At 38.6% G+C, this 8,917-nt stretch overlaps 1 long non-coding RNA gene across 2 annotated transcripts in view; it reads right to left on the bottom strand.

Annotated features, from left to right (window-relative positions):
* Positions 1 to 496: 496 nt before the first annotated feature.
* Positions 497 to 8,917, bottom strand: part of LOC106781918 (uncharacterized) — a 135,986-nt gene continuing 127,565 nt past the window's right edge. Inside the window, exons 9-11 of one of the 2 annotated variants that reach the window (XR_011428499.1) lie at positions 5,765 to 6,337; positions 5,245 to 5,468; positions 497 to 1,908 (exon numbers count right to left, since the gene is read on the bottom strand). This is a non-coding gene — a long non-coding RNA (uncharacterized lncRNA). The remainder of the gene's footprint in view (positions 1,909 to 5,244; positions 5,469 to 5,764; positions 6,338 to 8,917) is intronic. The other variant, XR_011428500.1, reaches the window with a different exon arrangement.

Below are 8,917 nucleotides of genomic sequence, written 5' to 3'. Positions count from 1 at the left end.
CACAACGTGTGAACTTAACTGCTATGCCACTGGGCTGGCCCCCAGCCATTGTTCTTTAAATAAGCTTTCCAGTCCTTTATATCTCTCTTATCCTTTGGGGGCATACATAATGTGCATATTGGTCCATTTGATTATCTCCCTTAAGCTTGGTAAACTATTTTCACTCTTTTTTTAAATTCTTTTTTCTTTTTTGCTCCTCTAACTAGATGACTTCCAATGATCTGTCTTCAAGTTTGTTGATCCTTTCTTCTGATCCATCCAGTCTGATGTTGAAACTTTCTATTGAATTTTTTAGTTCAATAATTATATTCTTCAGCTCTATAATTTCTGTTTGGTACTTTTTGACATTTTCTATCTCTCTGTTGAAATTCTCACTTTGTTCATACATTGATTTCCTGATTGGCAAACATCTTTATGACAATTATTTTGGATTCTCTGTGATGTAAATCACATAATGTATTTCATTAGGGTTGGGTTCTGGAGATTTAACTTGTTCTTTTATTTGGAACATATTTCCTTGTTTCTTTATTTTCCTTGAATCTCTGTGTCAGTGTCTGCACATGAGACTAAGAAAGCACCTTTACCAATTCTCACAGACTTGGTTCTCTTTGTCTTGTCTCTTTTTAGCACCCCACACAGATTTTAAGCTTCACTGATTGTCCTATGATTTGCAAAAACTTCTTGGGGAATGATTTGCTCCACACACTAAGCCAATAAAATTTGAGCTTCTTTGAAGAGCTTGTTCCTGAATCAGTGTTGAGATTTGTTCTGACCTCAGGCAACTCCCTCCAGCTGTCTCTTTCCCCAGTTCTTTAGGGCAATCTAGGTGGCTTATAGTTGTAACCTGTATTTGTCCAATAAATATATCAATCTCCTCTTAATTTCCTTTCACCAAAGCCTTCACTATTTTTAAGAGTGTCTTTAGGCGTGAACTTATTCATACTCTGTTGCAAATGAAGTCAATTCCTTCTGAAGGAAATTAGAAACTATATCTTCTATGGCCTCTTCTGTCCCCAGGCAAAATTTCTGAGCCTCAGCGATGGCACTAGGGGTTGGGGACAATAGCATGCTTCTCTCTGAGTCACACCCCTGCTTTAGCAGATGAGACCTCAGTGGAGGGGATACAGTAGCCTCATATCTTCTCAGCTTACCTCTCCTAAAACAAAATCACCACTTTATGAGCTGGGCCAGGGCAATTGAGGTCCCAGTGTTGTCAGCAGTATCATGTCTAAGCTAGAGCCTCTGTTCCATGAGTAGGAGTTGGGCTGGAGAAGAGAGTCCCACCTCCCACCACATTCACCCTGAATTTAGCCTCAGCAACAGGTAGCCAGGGGCAGAATGAGAAATGCAGATGTTTTGCCTTCATGGAAGATAGCCCTCTAAATGGGAGCTGAGGGGAGAGAAAGCCCCATGTACTTTGATGCACCAGCCTCAAGTGGAGTTTCCATCTTGCTGAGTTAGGAGGTGGGAGGTGGTGAGCAGGTCTTGTTTCAAATACCACAGCCTCATGCTGTTCTTGATGAATTTTAGATTTTCTTGAATAAATGTTTCTTGATCTGCTATATGTCCTTAGAACCACTTCCAGATATTTTAAATGGTTGTTTTTATTTATAATTTTTACCAGTTTCTCTGGAAGGCAGGTCTGCCAAGCTTTTCAAGCCATCATGCCAGAAGTCTCTCCTTCTTCATCATTTTTCAAAGTGATGTTTTCACCAAAGCTTGACTTAGAAGAATACCACTATGTTAAATATATGAAGTACTTTTGAGTGATATTATTTTCGTTAACTTCAGGAAAAAGTCAACAAGAAAACATTCCATGCTGACAAGATGTCAGCCTTCCAACATGTTGGTATCCTTGTTATTTCCAATTGCATTCAATCAATGGTTGCTACTTCTCTATAATGCCAGCTGATGGGGAATGAAAGGATAAGATTATGTATCATAAATGATATCTTTGTGACATCGATTTAATTCTACTTACAGGGAAATCATATAATATTGCTTTCTTTTCATAATCATAATTGGATATATCTCTGCTATACCTCCACTTACATTTCTGTAAGTAGTATGCTAAATAATGGAAGATAGTGAAATACATCTGTTCCCACTTTTCTTTACTCTTATGTATTAGTATTTACAGATGTATGTACATGAAGAAAAATATTATTTTGAGCAATTTACATGTATCATTGAGTTTTTACTCATCTTACAGGAAAATCATCCCAATTATGAAAATATCTCTTATCATTTGACGTTTTCTAGATCTCGCCTCATCCTTAAATGCAATGCTTTTCCTTTGCACGTACAGATTTGTAGCACAGGTGTGACATTCACATTTAATATAACCTTTCTGCTATTTCTAAATGTAACAGTGCTGTTTCAAAGTATGAGATTTAACTGATAGCATTAACAAAACACTTAATAATGAGTTATAGAAACTTCAAAGCATGGAAAATTTGTTGAACAATGTGGACCAACTAAGCAATCAGAACATTTGCTGTTCAACTATTAAGGTGATACTCAGTACAGTCAATCCCTAATTTTCTAAGTATTTTCCATATCAAACTTTGAATGTCATATTCCCGGACATTTTCGGAACATCATCTCTTGCCCCTAATTTAAGAAATATGAATGAATTTTGATAATAATCTTAAAAATATAAAATTATGAGGATTTGTTCTCCCATTCCTGAAACAGTCGCATAATACATTGCATAAGCATATAGAAACAGTTTTTGGATTAGCCCTTACCACTTAGAAACTATGCTGCTGCTATACTTGCTGTTAATCAGGGTCATTGAGAGTTTATGTGTGTCAATGGAATGTGAAAAATATGCTGGTCAAATATTTGTAGGACATTTGTAGAAGAAATTTTTAACAACTCATGAATTAAAATTTATAAAGAGTTATTGGCTACTATTGTAGATTTCTTTACATACAAACTAATTTGGGCTAAAAACATATCAAAGAGATTTGGTGAACTGATGCCTAAAATTATATATGAATCAATTAACTTTTTCAAGAGGAGTTAAAGATATTTTGGGGAGAGTTGTGTTTTATGAAAGGTTGTTGATGGACTTATTTCTACCACAACATTTTCCATATGCTTGATACTCATACCAAATTACCCCTATTGTTTTTAATTGTAAACTCCTTGAAGACATGGTCCATGCTTTTATTTTTTCTTGTCAATGTCACACCCAACATATAGAGCAATGTTTTACATAAAATGAGTAGGAAAAACCCAAAAATCTTTCATTATATTTTTAGAGTTTTTTAATTTGTTAAAATTGAGGTACAATACAGGTGACATGCACAGATTTTAAGTGTATGGTTCAAATGAGTTTTGCTGAATATTTATATTCATGTAACTATCACCCCAATAAATATGTAGAAACTTTTCATCCCATGAAAAGTTCTTTTATGCTCCCTTCCTGTGAATGTTCACCATCCAAAGGTAATCAGTGTCTTTATTTTTACCACTACACGTTAATTTTGACTTTTCTAGAACTTCATATAAGCAGAGTCATATGGGTTTTCTTTTATAACTGGTTTCCTTTGTTCACCATGATGATTTGAGATTTATCCATGTTGTGTGCATCATAAATTTATTCTTTCATTTTTACTGCAGAATAGTATCTCATTGTGTGAATATACCACAATTTGTTTATCCATTCTCATGTTGATATATATATAGGATGTGTCCAGGTTTGGCTATTATAAATAAACCTCCTTTTTGGGGGGACATATGTTTTTATTTCTTAGACACCAATACCTGGGAGGGTAATTCATGTATACTTGAAGGTTTGTTAAAAACTACCAAACAGGAGCCGGCCCTGGTGTCTCAGTGGTTAAGTGCACACATTCTGCTTCGGCGGCCTGGGGTTTGCTGGTTTGGATCCCAGGTGCAGACATGGCACAGCTTGGCAAATCATGCTATGGCAGGCGTCCCACATATAAAGTCGAGGAAGATGGGCATGGATGTTAGCTCAGGGCCAGTCTTCCTCAGCAAAAAAGAGGAGGATTGGCAGCAGTTAGTTCAGGGCTAATCTTTCTCAAAAAAATAAAATAAAATAAAATAATCTACCAAACAGATTTTCAACATGATTGTACCATTTTATACTCTCTCTACTCAGTGTATGAGAGTTCCAGTTGCTCCACATTTTGTTCAACACTTGGTGTTTTCAGTCTTTTAAATTTTAGCCATTCTAGTGGATCTAAAGTGGTATCTCACTGTTTTAATTTATAATTCTCTGATATGAAAGACATTGAGCACATTTTCAGATGCCATTTGTATATATTCTTTTGGGAAGTGTATTTTAATGATTTTTGCCTATTTTATTAACGGGATGTTGTTCTTTTTATTATTAACTTGTTAAAAGTTTTTTATATACAGATCTATATATTCCAGATGTAAGCCCTTTGTTAGACAACTGTGTTGCACAGATATTCTCCCAGACTTTGCCTTGCCTTTTCATTGTGTTAATGGGTCTTTTGATGAGTAGAAGTTTTTAATTTTGGTGAAGCCCAGTGTATCAAATTTTCTTCTATGTTAGCGCTTATTGTGTCCTAACATATCTTTGCTTGTCCCATAGTCACAGAGTATTTTATGGGTTTTTTCCTAGAAACTTTATAGTTTTAGCATTTATATTTAGGTTTATCATCTTAAATTAGTTTCGGGGTATTTCCTTAGATCGCGTTCCTTAGGAAACTGACTCTGAAATGGAGATTTCCTTGTAAGAGGCTTATTGGGGTGTACATACTTCAGCACCTGTATAGTTTACCTCTTGTATAGCTTGGATCCACTTACTTCATATAATGACTACCATTATAACTGTTCAGATACATATAATAAGCAATACAATTGTGACCTTTCAGTTGTAACCTTTCCTCAGGTGCTGGCTGAGGTCCTGCAAGCAGGAAAGGCAAGCCCAGGAATATCAACTTGCTACCAAGCGGCTGTTTGGTCTTCTCAAGGGATAGGGTCATATCGGGGGGTCGGTATCAGTTTCTGCTCCTGCAAATTGGACATTCTACAACGACAGAGGCTAGCTTGGCCTTCGTAAGTGGGGGCTCATGCATTTAATACAAAGACCTTCACACTTTATGCCTACACTCACAAGTCTATCCATATGCTTCTTATCCAGACTTTCTTATCCTCAATCTTCCAATCTTTCTCATTCCAGGCAATTGAAAAACCAAACAAGGCGTTCACCTTGGCCCATGAGTTCATATATATTCTTACCTTGGACCACTTCTTCCTCACAAATAGTTGACTAGCTTTGCCATCCAAGGTTTGACCTTGGGAAAATTTTCCCTCATTCCTTTCTTCCATTCACCTTGCATGAGGCTGTAGTTGAGCTATTGTCCGACTTTCGTTTGCATCTATTTACCAAACTGATCCACCTGTGAATTAAGCTTCGTACTTTTCTTCCTCTGTCTGCTGGTAGTAAGGAATCCCCAAAATAGCTAAGGGTGTGAACAGAGGGAGAAATGACAATACACATCATGAACAGTCCCAACTGCTTGTGCAGCTAATGTATGCCCTCTGATTCTACTTGTGTCCAATGGCAATGTACCACTTATCTCTACAATGGATTAGTGTTAGACCAGCTTGATCTAATGACTTGGAGATTCTGACAGAACCCAACTCAGGGTGGGCAGTTCTGATTGCATAGTCACTTGATGTTTCATGATCAGGTGTTCCATCTCTACCAGACCTCAACAGAATGCAAAGAGCAATTTTTGTAAGGGTGTAAACTTACCCACTATAGATGGGGAGACTTCGCTCCAGACATATAGGTATCTACATTGTGATTCTCCTGCGTGGTCTTGTCATAAACTCCTCATGATGTTTTTTCCAATCACAGATAACTCTAGTACTATACGATTTTCTTGCACTGTAGCCTGGACCTGCTGCAGGAATCTTTTTTGCTGTAAGCCCCACTCAAAGCTGCTAGCCTTCCAAATAACGTGGGAGAAGAGTTTGGTGAGTATTCCCAAGTGTGGAATATCCTGACTCCAGAAATTTGAGAGGACTCCTAGGTGTCATGCTTTCTTCTTAGTGGTGATAGGGACAAGATGCAATAATTTGTTCTCCACTTTGGAAAGAATTTCCTGGTATGCCACAGACCACAGGAGACCTAAAAATGTCATTGATGTGGTGCTCATTTGAATCTATGTAGAGTTTATAATCAATCCTTTGCAGCAAATGGGTATTACCATAGCTTCCAATATACTTGCCACTTATTTATCTGGTCTTATTAATGTGATGTCATCCATATGGTAGATCAAAGTGATATTCTGCAGAAAGTCCAGATGGTCCAGATCTTTTAATTCTATAATGTGACAGATTGCAGGAGAGTTAACACAGCCCTGGAGAAAGATTATAAAGAATACTGTTGTCCACCCTACATGAATGTCAATTTTTTCTAGTCTTCCTTCTAATAGGAATGGAGAAACATGCATTCGCCAAATCAGTGGTCCCCTACAATGTACGGTAGTCCATATTAATCTCTAGAAAAGATCTGCTAGCCCTAGCAGTCTAGTGGTTAAGATTTGGTGGTCACTCTCATTACCATGGCCTGGGTTCCTTTCCTGGTCAGGGAACACCACCTGTCGGTTGTCATACTCTGGTGGCGGTGTGTTGCTGTCATGCTGAAAGCTATGCCACTGATATTTCAAATACCAGCAGAGTTACCCGTGATGGACAGGTTTCAGAGGAGCTTCCAGACTAAGACAGACTAGGAAGAAGAACCTGCCCACCCACTTCCAAAAAATTGGCCATGAAAACCCTATGAATAGCAGCAGAGCATTGCCTGATATAGTGCCAGAAGGTGAGAGGATGGCACAAAAAGACTAGGCAGGGTTCCGCTTTGCTGTACACAGGGTTGCTAGAGTTGGAATTGACTCAAGGGCACCAGCAACAAAGAAAGTACCTTCATGTGGTACAGCAACCACTTTTGAGGCTTTTACTTGATTAAGTTTGTCTAGTCCACTATCATCCTCCAGGATTCATCTGATCTGGATAGGGGCCAGATCGCTGAGCTAAATGGAAGTATGATGGGACTGCTGCCTGCCCCTGAATTCCTGAAGTCTTTAAGATGGCACTGATGTCTGCCATTACCCCTGTGATACAATATTTTTTTTTATTTCCTATCTTGGTCAAGTGGCTTTCCGCTTGGCCTCCTGCACTACTATAGTTCATACTCAACAAAACAAGGAACGGATGTGGGGGTTCAGTAAACTACCAAATATCTTCTTTTCAGTTATACAGTTTGGGACTGAGGCCTGTGGGTCCAGTGGACCCATCGTATCCCAGACCTGGGTCATGACTTTATCTATTCCTGACCCCACGTGCCTTCACTCTAACAGGAGGACTATGATGATGCTTTGGGTCCTGGGTATCATTGTCAACTTAGATTGTGTGTCTCATAACCCTCAAAATGTCAGAAATATATGATTATTCCCCTTTCTCTAATGCAGTTACCTGAGTAAATGGCTGCAATGTTCCTTTGGGGAAGGACTAGGTAAATCATTCTGCTATATATTGTTTTGATGTTGCTGGGCCCTTCTTTCTGGAGACATAATCCCTCCTTTATTCAATAGATTCTGGGTCTAAAGCTGGCTAAAATTAGGAAAGGAATTGTAATTTTAAGAAATTGGAACAGCTGTCTTAGCCTCCCAATCATCCAAACTTGTCCATTAGAACTTCTTGTAGTCATAAAAATGTTTCATATCTACACGGTCCAATATAGGCGATTAGACACGTGTGGTCGTTGAATACCTGAAATGTGGCTAGTGAAACTGAAGAATTAAGTTTTTTGTTTTGTTTAAGTTTAATTGATTTAATTCAAATAGCCACATGCAGCTATTGGCTGTTGTATTGGATAGCAATATCCTTGTTGCTTGGCTATCAATCTCACCCTCTGGAGTGCCATATTCTGTTCATCATCTTTATAACTCTCTCATTACAATATCATGGCTACCTTGTTTTTGAAGTTTAAATGCTACTACCTTGCCTTCATTATTTTTGAATCCTATATTCCCTGTTAATATCAAGAATCCTAGTTCTGTACCATCATTTCCTGCCATTAGCCCTGGCCAAGAGGGAGTAGCTACCACTGACCTCCTCAGTGATGCTGGTGCTTCTTTTGGTAAATGGAGTGTATTCCTGGTCCTCCAACCTAGGAGTCTGCTGGTAGCTTCATGGCCTGAAATAGTGTTTCCACTCTAGCATGCTTACTTCTCTAAGCCTTTTGATCACTTCCCCACCATTTGCCAAGGCATTCTGGCATTTCTACATTCTAAATGTGCAACATCACTTTTTTTAAGATTTCAAGAGCCAATCTATAATAGCACTGTCTCCCAGGATTCTTGCCAGGATGTCAAATACTGTATCGTGAGAGAGTGTTCCCATATCCACAAACTCTCCCTTCTTAAACTTTATATTCTGTCTCCCTTGATCCAGCATGTTCAGGATCCAGTCCCATACACACTCTCCCGGTTCTTGCTGGCACATGTGGGCTAAATGTTGCAGTGCCTTCATCATCTTGTCCCCTTCCTCCCTTAGCAGACTCAACACATTCTTAGCTGGATTATGTTGTGAATAACCCTAGTTATTAGTCTCTCAGCCAGGAGGGATGATGAGAAACAACTGAAGGAAAGAGGAGGCAATGTATCTGGTCTGCAAAAGAAAGGCTTCTGCATTGCTTGGAAGCATTAACATTTAACAAGGAGGAGGGTCCCCTTTTGCAGGCCTAGAGGGTTCGGGGAATCTAGGATTCCAACGTACTTGAGTGTATTGACCTGAATGTTGTATTCCAAGTTTCAGGGTCCCACTCCTTCTCAACAATAATTCCATGAGTTTAGCAAAATAGTTCTGCCCAGGTTGAGAAGTCAATGTTCTCTATAAATCA

This window comes from Equus caballus, chromosome 18 (genome assembly GCF_041296265.1).
Source record: "Equus caballus isolate H_3958 breed thoroughbred chromosome 18, TB-T2T, whole genome shotgun sequence".
Taxonomy (NCBI): Eukaryota; Metazoa; Chordata; class Mammalia; order Perissodactyla; family Equidae; genus Equus; species Equus caballus.
This window is presented reverse-complemented; position numbering and strand designations above follow the sequence as displayed.